The 23948-nt window shown below is 44.4% G+C and overlaps 1 protein-coding gene across 1 annotated transcript in view; it reads right to left on the reverse strand.

Moving 5' to 3' along the window:
- MRTFA (myocardin related transcription factor A) overlaps positions 1–21266 on the reverse strand; it is a 216579-nt gene extending 195313 nt beyond the window's left edge. The window contains exon 1 of the mRNA XM_063722911.1: positions 20044–21266. The gene's annotated coding sequence lies outside the window, so the exon portion shown is untranslated. The remainder of the gene's footprint in view (positions 1–20043) is intronic.
- Positions 21267–23948: the final 2682 nt, after the last annotated feature.

A 23948-nucleotide genomic window follows, 5' to 3' on the forward strand; every position in this document is an offset into this window, starting at 1 on the left:
TTACTCTTGCTTTATAATAAGTTTTGAAATCAAGTAATTTTGTTTGTTCTTCCTCTTGTAAATTTTTTTTGACTATTCTAGGTCCCTTGTATTTCCATGTGAACTTTAGATTCAGAAAGTCAATTTCTCCCCAAAAAGTCCTGCTGAGATTTTGGGGAAGACACAATCTTTAGATTATTTGGGGAAGACTGGACAGCTTAACAATATTGGGTCTTTCAAATCATGCAGATGGTATATCTCCACTTATTTAGGTCTTCTTTAACTTCTCTTGGCAATGTTTTATAATTTTCAGTGTAAAAGGTCCTATATTCTTTTTTTTTTTTTTTTTCTTTTTTGAGACAGGGTTCTGTCACCCAGGCTGGAGTACAATGGCATAATCTCAGCTCACTGCAACCTCTGCCTCCTCAGTTCAAGTGATTCTCCTGCCTCAGCCTCCTGAGTAGCTGGAATTACAGATGCCCACCACCATGCCCAGCTAATTGTTGTATTTTTAGTAGAGACAGGGTTTCGCCATGTGGGCCAGGCTGGTCTTGAACTCCTAACCTCAAGTAATCCGCCCGCCTCGGCCTCCCAAAGTGCTGGGATTACAGGCATGAGCCACTGCACCCAGCCAATATTTTCATTTAATTATTTCATTAAGTTTATTATTTCATTATTTTTATTAGATTTATCCCTAAGTATACACATTTTTAAAATTTAAATTGTTCATCAACATTTTAAAATAAAGAAAATTCACAATTTAAAAATTCCAGACTTCTGGCTTCTTTTTGAAAAGAAATCAGAAGATTAGCAATTCTAAGTCTACACTCCTTCATGCCAACAATATACTAGAACTAACAAGTGGATACCTTAGAGCATGTACTCTTCAATTTGCCACAGTTTCTACCACTCTTTATTAAAACCCATGATATACCCAATACCACTCACTTAAGGCACCTGCTTGGAGCCTACAGAGAGCAAAAGGCTTGAGGGAAGAGGAAAGAGCATGGTATGATTAGATATGCATTTTAAAACTCTGGCTTCAGTGTGGAGAACTGACTGAAGGGAGTTAGAGGGAATGATGGACGGAAGAAAACCAATTAAGCATTTATTTAATTGGTTTAACTGGAAATAGGGTGGCTTAGACTAGCTGGAGTAGTTTTAGTGGCAGAGATGAGAAGGTGACAAATGAGGTAATATTTATGGAGTGACTATCAACAGAAATGGATGATGGAATGGATGTGAGGAGGAAAAGGGAGATGCCAAAGATTCCCCTTCAGGTTTCTGACTTATATTAACAAGGTAGACACAAGTGCCATTTACTGAAATGGGGAACGTTGGAGCCAGAGCAACTTTAGCAGTAGGAAATGAGGATTAAGAGTTCAGTTTGGAATGTAAATTTGAGATGTCTGTGAGACATCCCAATGGAGATAGAAAATGACTGGCACTCAAAAAAGATGGAGAGGCTGAGCACAGTGGCTCACGTCTGTAATCCCAGCACTTTTGGAAGGCTGAGGCGGGTGGATCACTTAAACCCAGCAGTTCGAGCCCAGCCTGGGCAACATGGTGAAACAAAAAATATTCTACAAAAAAATACAAAAATTAGCTGGGCATGGTGGTGCACACCTGTAATCCCAGCTATTTGGGAGGCTGAGGTGGGAGGATTGCTTGAGCTCCAGGGGCATAGGTTGCAGTGACCTGAGATGGCATCACTGCACTCCAGCCTGGATAACAGAGTAAGCCTCTATCCCAGAAAAGAAAAGTAAGACGAAAGAAAGAGGGAGAGGAGAGAAGGAGGGAGGGAGGGAGGGAGGGAAGGAGGGCAGGGAGGCAGACAGGCAAAATGATGAAGATACACATTTGGGAATCATTGTCATGTAAGTGTTATTTAAAGCTATGGGACTGGATGAGGTCTCCTACAGAGAGAGGAAACAAAAGGATTTAAGGCTGAGTCTTGAGAAAATCTCACACACGGAGGCCAAATTGAAAAGGGGCTAGCAAAAGAGACAAAAAATGGCAGGAGTGGTAGAAAGAATGGCCTAGCCGGGTGCAGTGGCTCACGCCTGTAATGCCAGCACTTTGGGAGGCCGAGGCAGGTGGATTACAAGGTCAGGAGATCGAGACCATCCTGGCTAACAGGGTGAAACCCCGTTTCTACTAAAAAATACAAAAAATTAGCCGGGCATGGTGGCGGGCACCTGTAGTCCCAGCTACTCAGGAGGCTGAGGCAGGAGAATGCCGTGAACCCGGGAGGCAGAGCTTGCAGTGAGCCGAGATCTCGCCACTGCACTCCAGCCTGGGCGACAGAGCAAGACTCTGTCTCAAAAAAAAAAAAAAAAGAAAGAATGGCCTAGCCATTACGAGAATAATGTCCTACAAAAAATCAACTATGTCAAATGCCACTTGAGAGGTAAAATAAGAATTAAATTCATTCATTCATTCATTCATTCATTCAAAAAGTACTTATTAACACCGACTACATGCCAAGTACTGTTGGTGTTGAGGATACAGAAATTAACAAAGTCCCTGCCCTTGTACAGACTATCATCTAGTGGGAAGAGACGGACAACAAACAGATGAATGCCAAGTGGTAATAAGTCCTCTGGAGAAAAGTGAAGCAGGATAAGGAGAGTAAGGAATGCCAGGGATTGAGGAGTAAGGATTTTTTTTTTTTTTTTTGAGAGGAAGTCTCACTCTGTTGCCCAGGCTGGAGTGCAGTGGCAAGATCTTGGCTCACTGCAAGCTCCGCCTCCTGGGTTCACGCCATTTTCCTGCCTCAGCCTCCCAAGTAGCTGGGACTACAGGCGCCCACCACCACGCCTGGCTAATTTTTTGTATTTTTTTTTTTTTAGTAAAGATGGGGTTTCACCGTGTTAGCCAGGATGGTCGCGATCTCCTGACCTCGTGACCCACCCGCCTCAGCCTTCCAAAGTGCTGGGATTATAGGTGTGAGCCACCACGCCTGGCCACTTTTTTATATGTGGTAACCTCTCTGATAAGGAGACATCTGAGCAAACATCTGAAAAAAGTGAGGAAGTAAACCATGTGAAGGGAGAGAGTATTTCAGGCAGAGGGAACAGCCAGCACAAAGACCTGGCAGATGCAGGAAAAGCAGGGAAACCAATGGGGTTGCCACAGAGTAAGCAAAGGGACGAGTGGTAGATCCTGAAACAGACTTTAGCCACTATTAATAACTGGAGAACAGATAATAAGAAATCAAGGGCAGAAGCAGAGAATGCACTTCAAAAGAAGATATTGCAGGCCGGGCATGGTGGCTCACGCCTTTAATTCCAGCACTTTGGGAGGCCCAGGCAGGAGGATCACTTGAGGTCAGGAATTCAAGACCAGCCTGGCCAACACAGCGAAACCAGTCTCTACTAAAAATACAAAAATTAGCCAGGTGTGGTGGCTCACACCTAAAATCCCAGCTATTCAGGTGGCTGGGGTGGGAGAATCTCGAACTCAGGAGGCAGAGGTTGCAGTTAGCCAAGACTGCGCCACTGTACTCCAGCCTGGGTGATACAGCAAGACTCCTTCTCAAAAAAAATAAAATAAAATAAGATAATTTAAAATATATATATATATATATCTCAATAATCCAGGCAAGAAATAATAATGACAGTGTGATTGTCAGTTTTATGTGTCAGCTTCACTAAGCCACAGTCCCCAATTATTCAACCAAACATTAATCTCAAGTGTTGCTGTGAAAGTATTTTGTAGATGTAACTAACATTCATAATCACTTGGCTTTAAGTAAAGGAGCCTGTCCTAGATAATCTGGATGGGCCTGATTCAATCCACTGAAAGGCTTTAAGGGCTGGGTGTGGTGGCTCACAGGAAGTGAAAAGTAAAGTAGAGAAAATCTGTGTTGTTGTATAGAATACATATACTTTTACAAACAGAATGTTGGTAAAAATATGAATGTTAAAGGTACTCTTGACAAGTACTCAGAAGGAAACAAGGAACACGTTATTGGAAACTAACAGAAGGACGATCCTCGTTTTACAGTAGCAGAAAGGTTAGCTAAATTGTGTCCAACAGTTGTATGGAAAGCAGAATTTTTAAGCAAGGAATTTGGAAATTTAGATTCCCAAGCAACATACTAAAGGTACAGCCTGGTTTCTTCTTGTTATTTGCAGTAAAACATAAGAGGAAAAATTAATAGGAGAAATGTTAAACAAAAAGAAATTGGCCGGGTGCAGTGGCTCACACCTGTAACCCCAGCACTTTGGGAGTCCGAGACGGGCGGATCACGAGGTCAGGAGATCGAGACCATCCTGGCTAACACGGTAAAACCCCATCTCTACTAAAAATACAAAAAAATTAGCTGGGTGTGGTGGCGGGCGCCTGTAGTCCCAGCTACTCGGGAGGCTGAGGCAGAAGAATGGCACAAACCTGGAAGGCGAAACTTGCAGTGAACCGAGATCACGCCACTGCACTCCAGCCTGGGCAACAGAGTGAGACTCCGTCTCAAAAAAAAAAAGAAATTGTACTTGATTTGGGAAATTCTCAGCTTACCTGGATCACAAAAGATTTATTTATTTTTGGAGACAGAGTCTCACTGTCACCCAGGCTGGAGTACAGTGGTGTGATCTTGGCTCAATGCAGCCTCCGTCTCCCAGGTTCAAGCAATTCTCCCACCTCAGCCTCCTGAGTAGCCAGGACTACAGGTGCACGCCACCACACCCAGCTAATTTTTTTTTTTTTTTTTTTTTTTTTTGAGACAGCGTTTCACTCTTGTTGCCCATGCTGGAGTGCAATGGTGCAATCTCGGCTCACCACAACCTCCACCTCCTAGGTTCAAGTGTTTCTCCTACTCAGCCTCCCAAGTAGCTGGGATTACAGGCACGCATCACCACGCCTGGCTAATTTTGTATTTTTAGTAGAGATGGAGTTTCTCTATGTTGGTCAGGCTGGTCTCGAACTCCCGACCTCAGGTGATACACCCGTCTCAACCTCCCAAAGTGCTGGAATTACATGCATGAGCCACAACACCCAGTCTATTTTTTTTTTTTTTTTTTTTTGTATTTTTAGTAGAGACAGGGTTTCACCATATTGGCCAGGCTGGTTTTGAACTCCTGACCTCAGGTGATCCACCTGGCTTGGCTTCCCAAAGTGCTGGGATTACAGGCATGAGCCACTGCACCCAGCCAACAAAATATGCTAAAATTAGGAAATTCACTGTTAAGAAAAGCATGCTGTGGAGAGAAAGTCAAGCATGTTGCAGGACAACCTCTTAGTCATGCTGAAGGGATTAGGAGTGTGACTCATGAATTCCTTCAGCCAACCATAAGCAGAAGGTAGGAATGGAGATGGGATTATCCAGAAAAGCTCTATAGAGAACCCTCTTGTCTAATGACAGGAACCCCCAAAATATACATAGGAGACCCACAAGGTTTCTAACAATGTTATATCAGCAGAAACACTGCCAACTTGGACTGAAAGGACAAATAAAGAATGAAATAAAGGATGGCTGTTGGCTGGATGTGGTAGCTCACGTCTGTAATCCCAGCACTTTGGGAGGCCAAGGCAGGAGGATAGCTTGAGCCCAGGAGTTCAAGACCAGCCTGGGCAACAAAATGAGACCGTCCCTACAAAAAATACAAAAAATGAGCCAAGTGTGGTGGTGCATGCCTGTAGCCCCACCTACTCAGGAGGCTGAGGCAGGAGAATTGTTTGAGCCCCAGGAGATGGAGGCTGCATCGAGCCATGATTGTGCCACTGCACTTCAGCCTGGATGACAGAGTGAGACTCTGTCTTAAAAAATAAATAAATAAAATAAAGAAGGCTGAAAGATGTTGGACTACCAAAAATCTACATGCAGCCATCAGGCTAATAAAACTACTCTTTACTCTTTCAGCCATAAAAAGAAAGAAAATTCTGATACATGCTACAATATGGATGACTCTTGAGGACATTACACTAAGTGACATAAGCTAGTCACAAAAGACAAATATTGTATGGTTCCACTTGTATGAAGTACTTAAGAGTAATCAAAATCATAGAGACAGAAAAGGGAATGGTGGTTCACAGGGGCTGGGGAGAGAAGAATGGGGAGTCATTGTTTAATGGGTATAGAGCTTCAGTTTTGCAAGACAAAAAGAGTTCTGGAGATGAACGGCGGTGATGGTTTCACAATATGAATGTACTTAATACCACTGGACAGTACACTTAAAAATGGTTACGATGGTAAATTTTAACACAATTTTTAAACACCATGGGCAAAAACTCTACTCTGTTGCAAATATATGCTTCTCTTCAAGAAAAAGAAAGGATAACTATGAAAGCAGAAGCTAGAGCCACAGACTCAGAGGGCAGAGTCTCGAGTAAAAGAAAATTACTCACAGGCTTTGAAACATAATAAAAATTTTCCCTGCTGGATTTTGAAATTACTTGGTACCAGTAACCCATTTATTCCTTGCATTTTCTCCCTTCTGAAACAGGAATTATCTATAACTGTTATACTATACATGTCTGACCAGAACATTTTGGGAACAGATAACAGATAATTTAGATAATGAGACTTTAAACTTCAGAGCTGGTGACAGAAGAGATCTTGGGCTTGAGTTGATGTTGCAATGGGTTGAGACTTTTGGGGATGTTGGAATGAGATGGGTGTATTTTGCCTGTGGAACAGACGAGCAGAGAAGAGACTATGATAGGCTGAAAAATGGCCCAAAAGATACCCATATCCTAATACCTGGAATCTGTGAATGTTACCTTTTATAGCAAAAAGGGCTAGGAGTCTTTGCAGGTATGATTAAATTAAGAATTTTGGGGCCGGGCGCAGTGGCTCACGCCTGTAATCCCAGCACTTTGGGAGGCCGAGGCAGGTGGATCACGAGGTCAGGAGTTCAAGACCAGCCTGGCCAAGATGGTGAAACCCCGTCTCTACTAAAAAGTATAAAAATTAGCCAGGTGTGATGGTGGCCTCCTGTAATCCCAGCTACTCAGGAGACTGAGGCAGGAGAATCGCTTAAACATGGGAGGCAGAGGTTGCAGTGAGCCGAGATGGTGCCACTGCACTCCAACCTGGGTGACACAGCGAGACTCCATTTCAAAAAAAAAAAAAAAGAATTTTGGAATGGAGGGTTATCCTGATTATCCAGGTGGGCCCTAAGTCCAATCATATGTCCTTACAAGAGAAGAGGGAGGCAGAGAGAGATATGACAAAAATAGTGCAGGAGAAAGAGATGTGCAGAGAGATTTAAAGATGCTGACCTTGAAGATTGAAGTGACGCTGCCACAAGCCAAGGAAAGCCAGTAGCCACCAGAAGGTGGAAGAGGTAAAGAACAGACTGTCCCCTAAAGCCTCTGGAAGGAATACAGCCCTTCTGATATCCTGAATTTGGCCCAGTAAGACTGATTCAAATGTATGACCTCCAGAACTATAAGAGAATGAATATGTGTTGTTGTAAGGCACCAAGTATGTAGTAATTTCTTACAGCAGTCACAGGAAACTAAACTAATAGAGATGGCTTGGAAGAGGGTGATTATGGTGGAGATGATTAACAAGTGATCAGATTATGGATATATCTTGAAGACAGAGCTAACAGTATTTGCTGATGAACTGGATTCTGTGAAATGGCAAAGAGAAGATGACTCCAAGGTTCTTTCCTGAGTAACTACAAGAGTTATCATTTTACTAAACTAAGGAAAACTCAACATGTTCAGCAACATGTAAGCCAGCGGTGATCACAATGAAAACTGTTTTGGTAGAATTGGGGGCTGGATACCAGATTAGAGGGAGTTAGAAAGTCCAGAGTACTACGTTCTTATAATTTACTTTGAATACCATTCTGTTCTCTTTCATTGTTATTCCTCTATTCATTGCCCTCCCCTTTACCCAACTCCAATCGTTAATAGACCAAAGTTATGTAACACGGTGATTGATTCTCAAAGCAGGCCAAAATGTTCAGGATACTGTCCTTTAAGCCAAGGGAGGACAGAATCAGGAAAGGGGTGTTCATTCATTTAACAAATATTTATTGAGCATCTACTATACTTCATGCCTGGCACTATTCTGGATGCTGAGAATAGGGCAGTGAAAAGACAGATATGCTCCCTGGCATCACAAAGCTTATAAGAAAAGCATTTTAAAATTACATATTTAATTGTAATTGTGGTTAGTGCTACAAAGGAAAATTTTTGAGTACTATGAAAATTAACATGTATTGAATGCCTATTATGGGTTAAATGCTTTACATTTTACCCATAGTAAAGTTTTGAGAATTCTTGCTCTAGAAAGCGTTTTCTAAGCTTTCTAAGCTCACTTCATGAAAGTGAATTTTGGAAGGCATTCAAAAAATCCCTTGACACTCTCCAAATAGAATAAAAGGTTACACTATAATTAACTCAGCATTATTTGGGCAACCAACAGGCTATTAGACATGTTGAAAATAAAATGTCATGATTAGCTTGTCCAAATTGTATAAGTCATGCCCGATTTCCATACATATTGATCCTGCCAGATACACTTTAAGAATCAGCTTTCAGGTAAAGGTCAAAACATTAATTTTTTAAAAAGGGTCATTCATGCTACAGAGTGTCTCGTCTAGGAAAATGATTAATCCACTGACTCAGGGTATATAAAGACTCATGACAGATATCACACAAATGAACCATAACATCCTATGAACTTCTACTGGGTAAAAGAAATCTTTAAATTTATCTCAAATGACTAGTATATGATATATAATGTTCTTGGTTCCCTGTTCCCATTCCAGGACTCCTAACCCCCCAAAAAACACATCTGAACAGAAAGGAAGTATCAACAAGATAATGTAAAATAGTTCAATGCATCTATAAAATAGAATAAAAGGCTCAGTGGCTCATGCCTGTAATCCCAACATTTTAAGAGGCCAAGATGGGAGGATCACTTGAGCCCAGGAGATCAAGATCAGCCTGGGTAACAGAGTGAGGCCCCCGTCCCTAAAAAAAATAAAAATAGGAGGGGTGTGTTGGCTCACATCTGTAATCTCAACACTTTGGGAAGCCAAGGCAGGAAGACTGCTTGAGGCCAGAAGTTCACAACCAGCCCAGGCAACATAGCAAGACCTTATCTCTAAATAAATAAATAAATAAGGCCTGGCAGGGTGGCTCACACCTGTAATCCATAACTTTGGGAGGCTGAGGCAGGCAGATCACTTGAGGTCAGGAGTTTGAGACCAGCCTGGCCAATATGGTGAAACCCTATCTCTACTAAAAACGCAAAAATTAGTCGGGCATGGTGGCAGGCGCTTGTAATTCCCAGCTACTCGGGAGTCTGAGGCACAAGAACCGCTTGAACCCCGGAGGCAGAGATTGCAGTGAGCCAAGATTGTGCCACTACACTCCAGCATGGGCGACAGAGCAAGAAGACTCCGTCTCATAAATAAAAATAAATAAATAACACAGAATAAGTAAATAAAATAGAATAAAAACCCACAACCTCTTTCCCTTCAATGCCACAACTTTAGAGCATGAACCTGGAGTGCAAATTTAAAGAGTGAAAGGCTCTTGCATAGAAGCTTTAGTTCAAGTGATTTCTTCTCATAAAAAGTGATGATCACATAAACAATGGACAAAAAAGAAAATAACCCTTACTTTTTTTTTTTTTTTTTGAAACTGTCTCACTCTGTCCCCCAGGGTGGAGTGCAGTGGCATGATCTCAACTCACTGCAACCTCCGCCTCCCCGGTTCAAGCAATTCTCTTGCCTCAGTCTCCCAAGTAGCTGGGATTACAGACCCCCACCACCACACCCGGCTGATTTTTTTGTATTTTTAGTAGAGATGGGGTTTCACCATCTTGGTAGATTGGTCTCGAACTGCTGACCTCAGGTGATCCACCCACCTTGACCTCCCAAAGTGCTGGGATTACAGGCATGAGCCACCGTGCCCATCCTAAGCTTTACTCTTTTTTTTGAGATGAGGTCTGGCTCTGTCGCCCAGGCTGGAGTGCAGTGGTGCAACTACAGCTCACTGCAACCTTCACCTCCCAAGCTCAAGCAATTCTCTCCCACCTCAAGTTTCCAGAGTAGCTGGGACTATCGGTACACAGCGCCACACCCGGTTATTTTTTGTATTTTTTGTAGAGACAGGGTTTTGCCATTTTACCTAGGCTGGTCTCGAACCTCTGAGCTCAAGCAATCCTCCCAAAGTGCTGGAATTACAGGTGTGAGCCACCACACCTGGCCAATCCTTACTTTTAATTTCTAAATTTCTCTTGCTCTACATTTCAAAGGAAAGACAATATATACACATATATATGGCAAACTCAAAAAGACTACTTTAAATATATCCATCATATAACTAAGTACAAAATACAAAGCCAGGGCCAGGCATAGTGGCTCATGCCTGTAATCCCAACACTTTGAGAGTTCAAGGCGGGAGAACTGCTTGAGGCCAGGGATTCAGGGTTACAGTAAGCTACGATCGTGCCACTGCGATCCAGCCTGTGTATCAGAATGAGACCCTGTCTCAAAGACACACACACACACACACAAACTAAAGTCAAAGTTTCAACCATGATAACACCACTCTAACACCAAAATTCAACACAGTGCATTCTAAAGTATTAGGAAAGGACAACTTTCCAAGTTCCTGTAAATTTTGTGGTAGAGAAAATATGTACAAATTAACCACAATCAAGAGACCCTGGCATCACTTACCCCATTTACAATTTAAAAGATACTGAAACACTGACAAAAAATAAATTCTAAAAATGTGGATAGTAGGCCTTTATTTGGTAATTTTTTTCTTTCTGAGACAGAGTCTCACTCTGTCGCCCAGGCTGGAGTGCAGTGGCACAAACACAGCTTACTGCAGCCTCGATCTCCCGGGCTCATGCACTACAAGTGCATGTCACCATACTGAGCTACTTTTTTTATTTCTGTATGTCTTGTCATGTTGCCCAGGCTGGTCTTGAACTCCTGGGCTCAAGTGATCCTCCCACCTTGTCCTCCCAAAGTGCTGGGATTACAGGTGTAAGCCATAATGCCTGGCCCTTATTTGGCAAGTATTAATTGAGCAACTTAAGATGTGAAGTTACTATTATAGTTTTCGACCTCAGGAATGGCAAGCAGATACATATAAGGAATACCGCACAGAATATTTTCTGAGCTATAACATCTTGATTACTACTACAAAGAATTCTTACTATAACTGACATTTTCACTAACTACGCAAAAGACACTGAACACGAAAAGACATTTACTAGAGGCAAAGTTAGGAACTTCATATACATCATGGTAGGAAGCCAGAATTATTTAATTCAAAAACAGATCTGGATTCAAATCCTGGCCAGGCACAGTGGCTCATGCCTGTAATCTCAATAGTTTAGGAGGTCAAAGCGTGAGGGCAAGAGTTCAAGATCAGCCTGGGGAACACCGTGAGACCCCGCCTGCACAAAAAAATTTAGCCGGGCACGATGGCACACGCCTATAGTCCTAGTTATGCAGGAGAACTGCTTCAGCAGTTTGAGGTTACAGGAGTTTGAGGTTACAGTGAGCTATGATCCCGCCACTACACTCATGTCTGGAAGACAAAGCAAGACTCTGTTTTAAAAAAACAAAAAAGCAAAACCACAACAAAAATCCTGTTATCTCCCTAAATTAGTTCCTCTAGAAGCTTCTCTTTGCTCATCTGCAAAATGCTGCTACTACCACTTATTTCAGAGTTCGTATGAGGATTAATAAGGTAGCACAATGTCTACCATAAAGTAGATGCCCCTATTAATTCCCTCTTTACATTTCTTCATAATCCTTATAACGACCTCATGTTGTAAGAATTATCAACTCTAGTTTACAGATGAAGAAGCTGAATCACAAGAAGGTTAAGGAGTAAGCCTACAGTTACATACCTGGTAACTGTCAGTACCCAGATCTGTTGTGCCCTAAAACTTGACATGGACATGTTACCTCACTGGTTATTTTACTCTGTCATATTATGAAGTTCAGAAACTTTGTTTGAATTATCCCCATTATGCTTTAAATTTTAATACAAGAACAATGATTTTCAAAAACCAGAATCACCCATAATTTCCACTCATAATTTTAGAGGACAAAGACCTGTAAATAGCCTACCTATCTAGAAATTCAGTAACAAACAGAGGACACACTCCAGATCTCAAAATGAACTAGCCAAATTACTCATTACAAGCTCTCATTTACACAGAGAATGATTTCTAAATGCATATCAATAAGAATGAGTGGGGACCAAATGAACCAGACATACTACAGAAGTAAAAACATGGAAGTAAAAAAAAAAAGACATTTTCACAACGCTCTTTCTTCCAAGGATTCTACAGAGCTTCTATTACTGCTATATGAGCCGGCCTTAAATACTGTGTGAGGAACTGGCCTGGGCTCAGGCCCTGGACTGTTGCGGAACTCAAATTATTTAATTTCACAGTGCCTCCTCCCACTAAACAATGAGAGGACTTGAGTCATGAACCACAGAACTGAAGGCAACTTGAGCAATTAGTTCCACCCAATGCACCCTGACAGGTCACCCAATTTCTGCTTTAACACCTGCAGTGACATAGAGTTTAATTATCTTCTCTCCTCATACATGTGATATGGATTTAGTATTTTTAAGAATCTTGGCCAGGCACGGTGGCTCACACCTGCAATCCCAACACTTCGGGAGGCCAAGGCAGGAGGATTGCTGTGGCCAGGAATTTGAGACTAGTCTAGGCAACATAGCAAGACTCTCTTCTCTTCTCTACAAAAAAATGTTTTAAAACTAGCCAAGCAGAGGCTGGGTGCGGTGGCTCACATGTGTAATCCCAGCACTTTGGGAGGCAGAGGTGGGTGGATCACTTGAAGTCAGGAGTTTGAGACCAGCCTGTCCAATATGGTGAAACCCCGTCTCTACCAAAAATACAAAAAAATTAGCCGGGCACGGTGGCGCATGCCTGTAGTCCCAGCTACCTGGGAGGCCGAGGCAGGAGAATGGCTTGAACCCGGGACATGGAGGTTGCAGTGAGTCAAGATTGCACCACTGCACTCCAGCCTGGTCAACAGAGCAAGACTCTGTCTCAAAAAATAATTTAAAAAAAAAAAAAAATTACCCAAGCAGGCCAGGCACAGTGGCTCATGCTGTAATCCCAATACTTTGGGAGGCCGAAGCAGGTGGATCGCCTGAGGTCAGGAGTTCGAGACCAGCCTGGCCAACATAGTGAAACTCCGTCTCTACTAAAAAAAAAAAAAAAAAAAAAAAAATACAAAAAATTAGCTGGGCGTGGTGGCCGGTGCCTGTAATCCCAGCTACTCGGGAGGCTAAGGCAGGAGAACTGCTTGAACCCAGGATGCGGAGCTTGCAGTGAGCTGAGATCCCGCCACTGCACTCCAGCCTGGGTAACAGAGCAAGACTCCATCTCAAAAAAAAAAAAAAATTAGCCAAGCGTGGTGGTACATGCTGTTGTCCTAGCTACTCAGGAGGCGGAGGCAGGAGGATCACTTAAGACAAGGAGTTTGAGGTTGCAGTGAGCTATGATCCCGCCATATGCTTCACAAGGGCTTAGAGGTAGAACTAGGGCCCACACTAAAAATACCTAGAATGAGATCCTGTGTGGCTGAGTTTGAGGGACAAGGTTAATCTGGAGGGCATTTAAAAGGTACAGGACTGGCCAAGCACGGTGGCTCATGCTTATAATCCCAGCGCTTTGGAAGGCCAAGGCAGGCGGATCACCTGAGGTCAGGAGTTTGAGACCAGCCTGGCCAACATATAGTGAAACCCTGCCTCTACTAAAAAATACAAAAATTAGCTGGGCATGGTGGCACATACCTGTAATCCCAGCTACTTGGGAAGCTGAGGCAGGAGAATCGCTTGAACCTGGGAGGCGGCAGTTGCAGCGAGCCATGATCACACCACTGCGCTCTACCGTAGGCAAGAGAACAAGACTCTGTCTCTCAAAAAATAAAAATAAAAAAATAAAAGGTACAGGCCTGGTGTGGTAGCTGGATGACAGAGTGAGACTCTGTCTCTTTAAAAACAAAACAAAAGAAACAACAAAAAAACACCTGGGCAGTTTTTAAGTCAACAGAATCATTTTTCTGTTGTACAAAATCAGAGATTTCAGACTTCAACTTGGAGAAAGCTGAATCCATTTCTATTTCCTTTCCTTTCCTTTCGAGGTAACAAATCTACTTCCTAAAGTAGTAAAATGGAAGTCATCTTCATTAGGAAGATCACTACTGCCTCTAAAGAATTTATCTAAACTGATGGAGTTTCACAAAATCCGTCCTTTGAATTCCTAAACTCCTGTACTCTAGATTTAGAAGTTTCTTATAATTAACTTTCTTAATTTATTTATTTACTTGAGACAGTGTCTCATCTGTTAACCAGGCTGGAGCACAGTGGTGTGATCACAGCTCATTGCAGCCTCAAACTCCTGGGCTCAAGTAATCCTCCTGTCTCAGACTCTCACATGGCTGGGATTACAGGCATGAGCCACAGCACCAGGCCTGTACCTTTGAAATTCCCTCCAGATTAACCTTGTCCCTCAAACTCAGCCACACAGGTTCTCATTCTAGGTATTTTTATTATGGGCCCTAGCTCTCGTGAAACACATGCTCTTTTAAGTACTGCTTCTAGCTAAACCCATTCTGCAGACAGAGAGCCCAGTAAATTCAAAGATACAAGATGGTAAGAGACACCCTTAATGGCAACTTGTGCACCTCCTTGGGTCTTATTTTAACTGTGGAATTCACCTAAATAAAGCCACTGGTTCACTCTACTTTGTAAAATAAAAATTATCTAGATGTAGGTACTTGACATAGAAAAATTGATGGTGAAGCAGCAATGGTTAACATTTAAATGCCTCTTTCTGCATACTCATATCAGTCTATATTCATTCATCTCTCTGACTCCAAACTAATTCACCCATAGTCAGTTCTATGTTACTGCCCAAAACCAATGATGATCATAATAACCATGATAATGACCTGCATGTAAAGCTGTTCCAAGGACTTCATATATTTTTATTTAATCCTCACAGCAGCAATATGAAGCAGGCCCCATTTTTATCCCCATTTTACAGCTAGTGAGTCACAGAGAAGATAAAGTAGCAAGAGCATCATAGTCAAACAGCCCAAGTTCATACACATGGCCAGCAAGTAGAGCCAGGATTCCGATCTATGCAGTATGACTCCAGTATTTATGTTAACTACTTATGCTGTGTAACTGCTCATCTATCACTAAGTTACTGTTTTCATCAATATATAAAAAAAAGACTCCACCTTCACCATACACATAGATTTCAAATATTTTTCCTTATGTCAAAGCTGGCCTAAATTACTTAAAACATTTCATGTGAACCTAATTCAGTGTCTACCTCCACATATTAGCCTCCATGTGAAAGGCACATAGTAAACATACAATAAATATTTACAAATATCTGATAAAGGAATTAAATCTTTCCCATTCCTTCATTCCTCCAAAGGTAATCTTTCCTACTCTGAGTCCTTCCCTCTCCCCTACTTCAGCACTTCAGTACCTTCTTTCAACATTTTCTACTTTACCCACTGTGGTGGTCAGCCTCCAAGATGGCCCCCAATGACCCTCACCTCCTGCCATTTACATTCTTGTGTAGTCCCTTCCCACAATGTGTGGCCAACAGAATACTGGAGAAATGATGGTATGCGACTTCTGAAGCTAGGTCATAAAAGTCAATGCAGCAGCTCGGTCTTTTGTATTACACGCTCTGAGGCAAGCTGGCTGCCATACCGTGAAGGCATTCATGCAGAGAGGCCCACATGAAGAGGAATTGAGATCTCCCACCAACAGCCTGCACCAACCTGCCAGCAATATGAGTAGCCACCTTGAAAAAGGATTCACCAGCCTCAGTCAAGCCTTCAGATGACTGCTACCTCAGCTGACATATTACTGCAATTTTTTTTTTTTTTTTTTTTGAGACAGTCTTGCTGTCACCCAGACTGGAGTGCAGTGGCACGATCTCAGCTCACTGCAACCTCCAACTCCCTGGTTCAAGCAATTCTTATGCCTCAGCCTCCTGAGTAGCTGGGATTACAGGCATGGGCTGCCATTCCCAGACAATTTTTTTTTTAGATAGTCTCACTCTGTCGCCCAGGCTGGAGTGCAGTGGCGTGATCTTGGCTCACTGCAACCTTTGCCTCCCAGGTTCAAACGATTCTCATGCCTCAGCCTCCTGAGTAGCTGGGAGTACAGGCGTGCATCACCAAACCTACCTAATTTTTGTATTTTTAGTAGCAACAGGGTTTCACCATGTTGTCCAGGCTGGTCTCAATCTCCTGACCTCAAGGGATCCACCTGCCTCAGCCTCCCAAAATGCTGAGAATACATGTGTGAGCCACTGCGCCCAGCCATTATTGCAATTTTTTGAGAGACCTGAGTTTGAATCAGCCAAGCTGATTCCAAATTCCTGACTCACAGAAACTGTGAAAAATAAGAAATGTTGTCTTAAACACTAACTTTCGAGGTAATCTGTTACACAGGAAGATAGTTAACACACCCGCTCTCCAAAACTCTAATTTCCTTGAGAGCAGAGACTATTTCCTTGATTCTCAAAACTCTATTAAAGTCTTAGACATAAACAGCGCCCATATTTGCTGAATTGTGTCAGTGGGTCATTCTCTTTGTTCAATGTCCCCTTTCTTCCAAAATGTATTCATTTATAAAAAACTACTCCCCAAGCCTGTACCACTTCATCCATAACCCATCAATGTTCTTTTTTCTCTTTCAAAAACCTGAAATATAACCTCCTGACCAAAGCTTTTTCTCAGTAGATAAAAATGTTTCTTATGTTTGTCAATTGCAACTATCAACCCTAGCATTTATGTGACTATATATACACACAAGAACACGGAGTAAATATATATTTGTTCATGTCCATCTTATATTCAAGAAATATTTACTGAGCACCTGCTATGTCCCAATAACTGCCTTTGGAACTGGGAATAAAAACAAATATCCTCACCCCTGGGGAGCTTACAGTAGTATATGTGCTTGCCACAGTGTTTTCTCGAAATATAATACAACAATCTTTGTTAATACGACTTAAAAATTCTAATTTTCCCTTTGTAAATTAAATGGCTATAAATCTACAAATCCTTTTTTAAATACACTTAAATAAGTATTTAAGCTGCACTCTCAAAGAAAGTTTATACCTGTTTAACAAAGTTAGTTAAGTGCTTCATATAGAATCTGTATATATCAATGTACTCCATTTTTACTGAATGTTCCCACAGGCCATACTTTTTAGGAAATATTACCAAATTTGTAAGTATAAAATATATAAATAAAGGTAACCTTTATTTATTATAGTACCTTAGATATAAAGCTTATAAAGATAAGCTTATATAAAGATAAGCTTTATTATATCGCCTTAGTGACTAAATCAAATATGAAACATTTCACAGAAAGTAACTTGCAACAGACGTAATAAAATGATAATAATGATAATATGAGTAGAACTTTCTAACCTCTTTCATATTTACCTCTACGAAAGCATGTTAAAAGGAAGAGTATACCATACGTTTAAGTCAGAGATTCAAGTCCTGGTTCTGTTAACTTCTGTATCCCTAAAAGAGTTATTTAACTAGTTGCAGCCTATTTCTCTATCCTTAAGCAACACAATCAAAGCCTAGCTTTTATGTAGTGGGCATCAAGGAATGTTAGTTTCCTTCTCCCTCCCTGGGGCTTATAACTGGTATATCAGAAGATTTATCAGGATTTTTTTTTTTTGAGACAGGGTCTCACTGCACATTCAGGATAGAGGGCAGTGTGAACATAGCTTACTGCCACCTCAAACTCCTGGGCTCAAGGGATCCTCCAGCCTCAGCCTCCTGAGTAGCTGGGACTACAGGTGCAAGCCACCATGTCTGCTAATTCTTTAATTTTTTTGTGGAGACAAGCTATCATTATGTTGCCCAAGCAGGTCTCAACTCGAACTCCTGGCCTCAAGTGATCCTCCTGCCTTGGCCTCCCAAAGTGCTAGGATTACAGGCATAAGCCACTGTGCCCAGCCTATCAGGAAACCTTTCCAAGCTGTTATTTCTCTTTGGAATTTCCTCTCCTTCATCTGAGTTAACATTCAGCTCAAATGCCATTTTCTTTGAAGCCTTCCCATACATCCACAGGAAAAGCTCCCTTGACTCTCCCAGTGAGGTCTGGATTTAGAGTGTATTTCAGCGCGTTACAATCGTCTGTCATTTTTTGCCTCTCCCACTAGACTGTGAGCTCCTCATGAGCAGGGACCATATCTCACTTATCTTGACAGCCCCAGCCCTTAGAAAAACACCTGGCACATTACAAACATGGAACAAAAAGTCTGCTGAATGAATAAATGAAGTCATCCCTTAAGTAGTACTTGTAATTACTACCGGGTGACCCAAACTTTATGGTTTTGCCCTTTACAGGCTGAGATTCTATTTCATACTCTTTTTAATCACTCCCTAATAGTATCTCGCAGAGTACTAAGAACATGGAAAGTCTCCAATAAATACTTTTGGGTGATGGGATACATATTACTCTTCCACCTCTCTTGATTTGACTCTAAATAACTTATTCAGGTGGATGTGATTTTTGGAAACCTTCTTAAAAAGGGACTCTTCTTAACAGTTATTGGCCAAAAACTGAAACAAACACTAGAGCTAGACTACAGATATTTTTTCTTTGCAGGTGTTTTTAAAGAACTCAGTAATGGATTGCTTCTTTCTAAATCATTTCAATAAGAAACAGTAACATAAAGCCCTTTGGTTCGCTATGAAAAATGCAAACGACATTAGGCAAAACTTAGTTTAATAACTTCCAGCCAAAGGTCCCCCACCTGCAGTCACAGGGCTGCGGGCCAGCTGGCTGTACCACCTCACCCCCGGGAGATGACTGCTTTTCAACAGTAAAACTGCGTAAGTGACATTTGGAGTTCTGGGGGTCTTCTGAAGTAAAACATGTAAGTTTAACTTCTTATTGACAATAAGTCTTATGTTACAGGCTTCGGCTTGATGTAGAAAGGACCCTGAAAAGATCTCAAAAACTTGCAACTCGGGGACATTCCAGACGTCTTATGAGTTTAAAACTATGTAAAAACATATGAAGCATGGGGTAATTCCATTATTATATTTAAGTGATGTATTCCACATTCCTGTATATACACACACTTCATGCCAAATAGAGGCTGGCAAGCAGTTAACCATTCAACTGCCCTTTCGTTACGCTGCATAACAGGGAGACAACAGAGAGAAATCTTGACAAAACCAAGCGGGCTAGTGCTTAAAGGCACACGGGCAAACCAGTCATTCTCAACATCCCAAAAGCAAACATTTCTTGGGCCCTTACTATGGGCCAAGCATTGTGTCAAACGTTTCACGTGAATTATTTCATTCGACACTTACAACAAACAGCCGTATGCGACTGGTGCTATTATCTTCATTTTTCAGACGAGGAAACCAAGGCACAAGATTACACAGCTAGCAAGTGGCAGGTTTGGGAGTCGACTCAAAAGGTCCAGCCCTAGGCACTATGGAGTATCAAAGGTACCCGAAGCGGGGAGAGTGGACTGCAATCAGCGTCCTGACAGACGCTTTCTTAGAAGGTAAAGTTCTTGGCCATCAAGTTTCAGATCTGCAGAGCCCTGTACACCTGGCAGCATTCAGGTTGCTATACTGGCACCAACAAGTCCAGCTGAGCCTCCTTGCCTGGGAATCCCGAGGACTGCAGTTGGATCCTGAAGGTCTGCACAAGACCCCAGAGAAAGCGGCCGACACCCCGTCCCTGCAATCAAAACACATCCCGGGAGAAGCGAGGGCGAGGACCTCCGTGCTTCCCCGCCCCGCGCAGCACGGCCCTGCCAGGCGGTGCACAGGTGCACGACCGCGCCCGCCCGCCCGGCCCGGGTCCCAGCCCCGGCACAGTGACCGCCGCTCTGCGACTCCGGCCCCGAGGGCAGAGGCAGAAGGTCGGCGAGAAGAGGGCCGGGGACGCGAGGGCCGCCTCGCCCGACCCCCCGAGGACGCGCGCAGCGGGGTCGGGGGGGAAAAAGGATGCTCCGGGCGGGGCGGGGCCGCGGTGGGGGAGGGGTCCCCAACCCGGACTCTCACTCACCGCCTCGCGCGGCTCCCGGCCGGGTTCCGCGGCTCGCCCCACTCCGGCTCTAGCCGCCCGCGTCTCCTCTCGAGGCTCACTGTCCAGCCCGGGCGCACGGAGCTGAGAAGTCGCCGCCAACGGAGGGCGTGTGGCCAGCGGCAACCGAGAGGGTGGGAAGGATGGGACCGTCGCTCTCGCCGCCGCGGCCACCACAGACACTGCCGCCACCGGCTCCTCTCAGCCGCGGAAGCTGCGGGCCCGCCCACCACGCCCGCCTCCCGTCCTGAAGACTATCCGCTGGAGAAGTGACGGCGGCGCTAGCCAATCAGAGGCCCGATAGGGGTCGTGATCGGCGGACTAAGGGGCGGGCGGAGAAGGAAGCGGCATGAAGAAGGCGAAGACGGCGGCGTGACTTCCTGTGACTGACGGCACGGCGCAGCCAATGGGCAACGGGGAGATGACCTCATCTCTGAGGAAAGTCTGGAACTGGCTGAGCGGCGGCGAGGAGGTCGGCGACGAGCCGGGGGCGGAGCGCTGGGCCTTAAAGAGGCCGCAGCCCTCTGGTCACCCTGTGAAGGGAAGGGCGGTGGACCCTGCCGGACCTTGCCAAGTTGCCAAGGGGTCAATGCCCAGGAGCAAGTAATTACTGCATTAATCCCAGACCCCATCCCGATTCTTCTCGGGGACTGAAGGGTCTCCGCCTGGGGCTCCGAAGTCGATCATTTCACATTCACGCTTCCCAAAACGAGACACAATAAATTCCTCTCTGGCCTGGAGCCCTGAATTCCCGTTACAGTCCCGCCCCGCCGAGGCCTGTCGCCTTGTTTCTCTGAGTCAGTTTCCCCAACGGTGAAAGGGAGGACACTGACACCTGCCTGCCCCTCCCTACCTGCCGAGGCCGTGGAGATCAGCAGCAGCGAAAGCGCTCTGGGCTTAGAAGAGGAAAAGGGCTACGTGAGCCCAAGAGCTTGCATCGTAAGGCTCCAGGAAGAGCATCTGCAAAAGAGAGGATTCTACGGGATGACCCCCGACAACTCCTGGAATTCTAAAATCCTATACCCTTGCCCGCACCCATTCGTGTAGTGAAGGGGCGCACGTTAGGGAGAGGCCACACGCTCCGCAAGTGAACCTGGGCACCTCTCTGAACCTATTCTGGGCTGAGGGCAGGGAGCGGGTGCCTGCCCGATTTAAAAACATGTATATGTATATGTATATGTATATGTATATGTATATGTATATGTATATGTATATGTATATGTATGAGTGAAGTCCATGACTGCAACAGGGAGAAAGGAGAAAGGCAAAAGGGGAGAGAGAAACAAGGTAAGCCAGGCCCACTGTGATGACAGCCGCGGTCATGCAGGCCCTTCGTATCCCCCTTCCTCCCCAGCAATGGGAGAGAGCCCAGAAAAGGAGAAATAACCCCAACTCGATGGGGTGGAAAAGGGGGAATCGCTTTCCGGAAGGCGTCCGGGATGGGGTCACCAGAGTCAGAGGAAGTAGGTAGAAGAAGGGGTCAGGGGCATTCTTTTAGGTTTGGGGCGGACCCGCGTGAAGATGCAAACACTGAAAAGGGGCCGCTCATTTTACATTCCAGGGTAAATTCTCACTATGACCCCCTTTTCCCCCTCAAAGGCTTCTGGGACTGCCCATGGGTGAACTCTCAGAGGGAGGGTGGGAAAGGGTGCTGCTCCATCCAATAGCGGCAAAAGTCAAAGTGGCCTTGGGTATTCCCAATTACTCACTACAAATCAGCTTCCAGTTCAGTACCAATGCCGGTCGCAGAATCTTGGAGTTAGACGGGATCCTCGTGGGCTCTTAGTTACACACACCTTCCCCAAGGCAAAAATTCTTGTACAAAATACCTGATAAAATTATTTATTCGATAAATATTTTTTGAGTAAGAACACGAGGGGGTAAGCTAGATGAGATACAGTCACTACCCTGGGTGTGCTTACACCAAACTGGAGGATGCTAAGGCACGTACTGCGGTGACTGCAATGCCAGGCCAGTATCCCAGGTGAGTAAAACAGGATGCAGGCCGGGTGCGGTGGCTCACGCCTATAATCCCAGCACTTTGGGAGATGGAGGCGGGCGGATCACGAGGTCAGGAGATCAAGACCATCTTGGCCAACACGGTGAAACCCCGTCTCTACTAAAAATACACAAAATTAGCCGGGCGTGGTGGCGGGCGCCTGTAGTCCCAGCTACTCGGGAGGCTGAGGCAAGAGCATGGCGGAACCCGGGAGGCGGAGCTTGCAGTGAGCCGCGATCCCACCACTGCACTCCAGCCTGGGCGACGGAGTGAGACTCCATCTCAAAAAAAAACAAACAAAAAAACAGGATGCAGTCCGGGCGCGATGGCTCACGCCTGTAATCCCAGCACTTTGGGAGGCCAAGGCGGGCGGATCACGAGGTCAGGAGTTCAAGACCAGCCTGGCCAACATGGTGAAACCCCGTCTCTACTAAAAATACAAAAATGAACCGGGCATGGTGATGCGCACCTGTAATCCCAGCTACTTGGGAGGCTGAGGCAGGAGAATTGCTTGAACCTGGGAGGCGGAGATTGCAGTGAGCCGAGATCCCACCACTGCACTCCAGCCTGGGCGACAGAGTGAGAGAGACTCTGTCTCAAAGAAACAAAAAAAAAAAAGCCAGGCGTCGTGGCTCACGCCTGTAATCCCAGCACTTTGGGAGGCCAAGGCGGGCAGATCACGAGGTCAGGAGATCGAGACCATTCTGGCTAACATGGTGAAACCCCGTCTCTACTATAAATACCAAAAATTAGCCAGGTGTGGTGGCGGGCGCCTGTAGTCCCAGCTACTCGGGAGGCTGAGGTGGGAAAATGGCGTGAACCCGGGAGGTGGAGCTTGCAGTGAGCTGAGATCGTGCCACTGCACTCCAGCCTGGGCGACAGAGCGAGACTCCATCTCAAAAAAAAAAGGGTTTATATATTTCTTATAGGTGGTCTGCCTCCCTCTAATCTCTGACCCCACTCCAGCCTGGGTGAAAGAGTAAGACTCAGACTCTAAAAAAAAAAGTAATAAAATTATCTCTGACCCTAAATCCTAATATTATCCTCTAAAGCTTCACAGAACATGTCTAATCCCACTTCACCCCCTTTCCCACACCCTCGACCCATCTCCACAAAACAGTAGGGATTAAGTCCGTTTTTCTTGCCATCAGGCCTCAGTGATGGTTTCCATATGCCTCATTATCCTAATGACTTCACGTGGACATCCTTCAGGATCTATTGGCGACATGTGTTATTTGTATCCTTCCCTGTAAACATTTTCTTTTGGTAAGGGAAGCCCACTTTCCTCTGGGGAACTGTCAGAGGCATTCGAACCAGAAGGACTCCATCTTAAATAGGGGCTGGGTAAAATAAGGCTGAGACCTACTGAGTTGCATTCCCAGGAGATTAGGCATTCTAAGTCACAGGATGAGATAGGTCACCACAAGATACAAGGACCTTGCTAATAAAATATGTTATGGTAAAGAAGCCGGACAAAACCCACCAAAGCCAAGATGGTAAGAAAAGTGACCTCTGGTCATCCTCACTGCTCATTATACACTAATTATAATGCATTAGCATGCTAAAAGACACTCCCACCAGCACCGTGACAGTTTACAGATACCATGGAAATGTCCAGAGGTTACCCTCTCTGGTCTAAAAAGGGGAGGAACCCTCAGTTCCAGTTCCAGGGATTGCCCACCCCTTTCCCAGAAAATTCATGAATAATCCATCCCTTGCTTAGCATATAATCAAGAAGTGACAATAAGTATAAGCAGCTGAGTGGCCCATGCCACTTCTCTGCCTATGGAGTGGCCATTCTTTTGTCTTTTTTTTTTATTTTCCTTTTTTTGACACAGAGTCTTGCCCTGTCACCCAGGCTGGAGTGCAGTGGCACAATCTCAGTTCA

Source organism: Pongo abelii, chromosome 23 (genome assembly GCF_028885655.2).
Source record: "Pongo abelii isolate AG06213 chromosome 23, NHGRI_mPonAbe1-v2.0_pri, whole genome shotgun sequence".
NCBI classification, from domain to species: Eukaryota; Metazoa; Chordata; class Mammalia; order Primates; family Hominidae; genus Pongo; species Pongo abelii.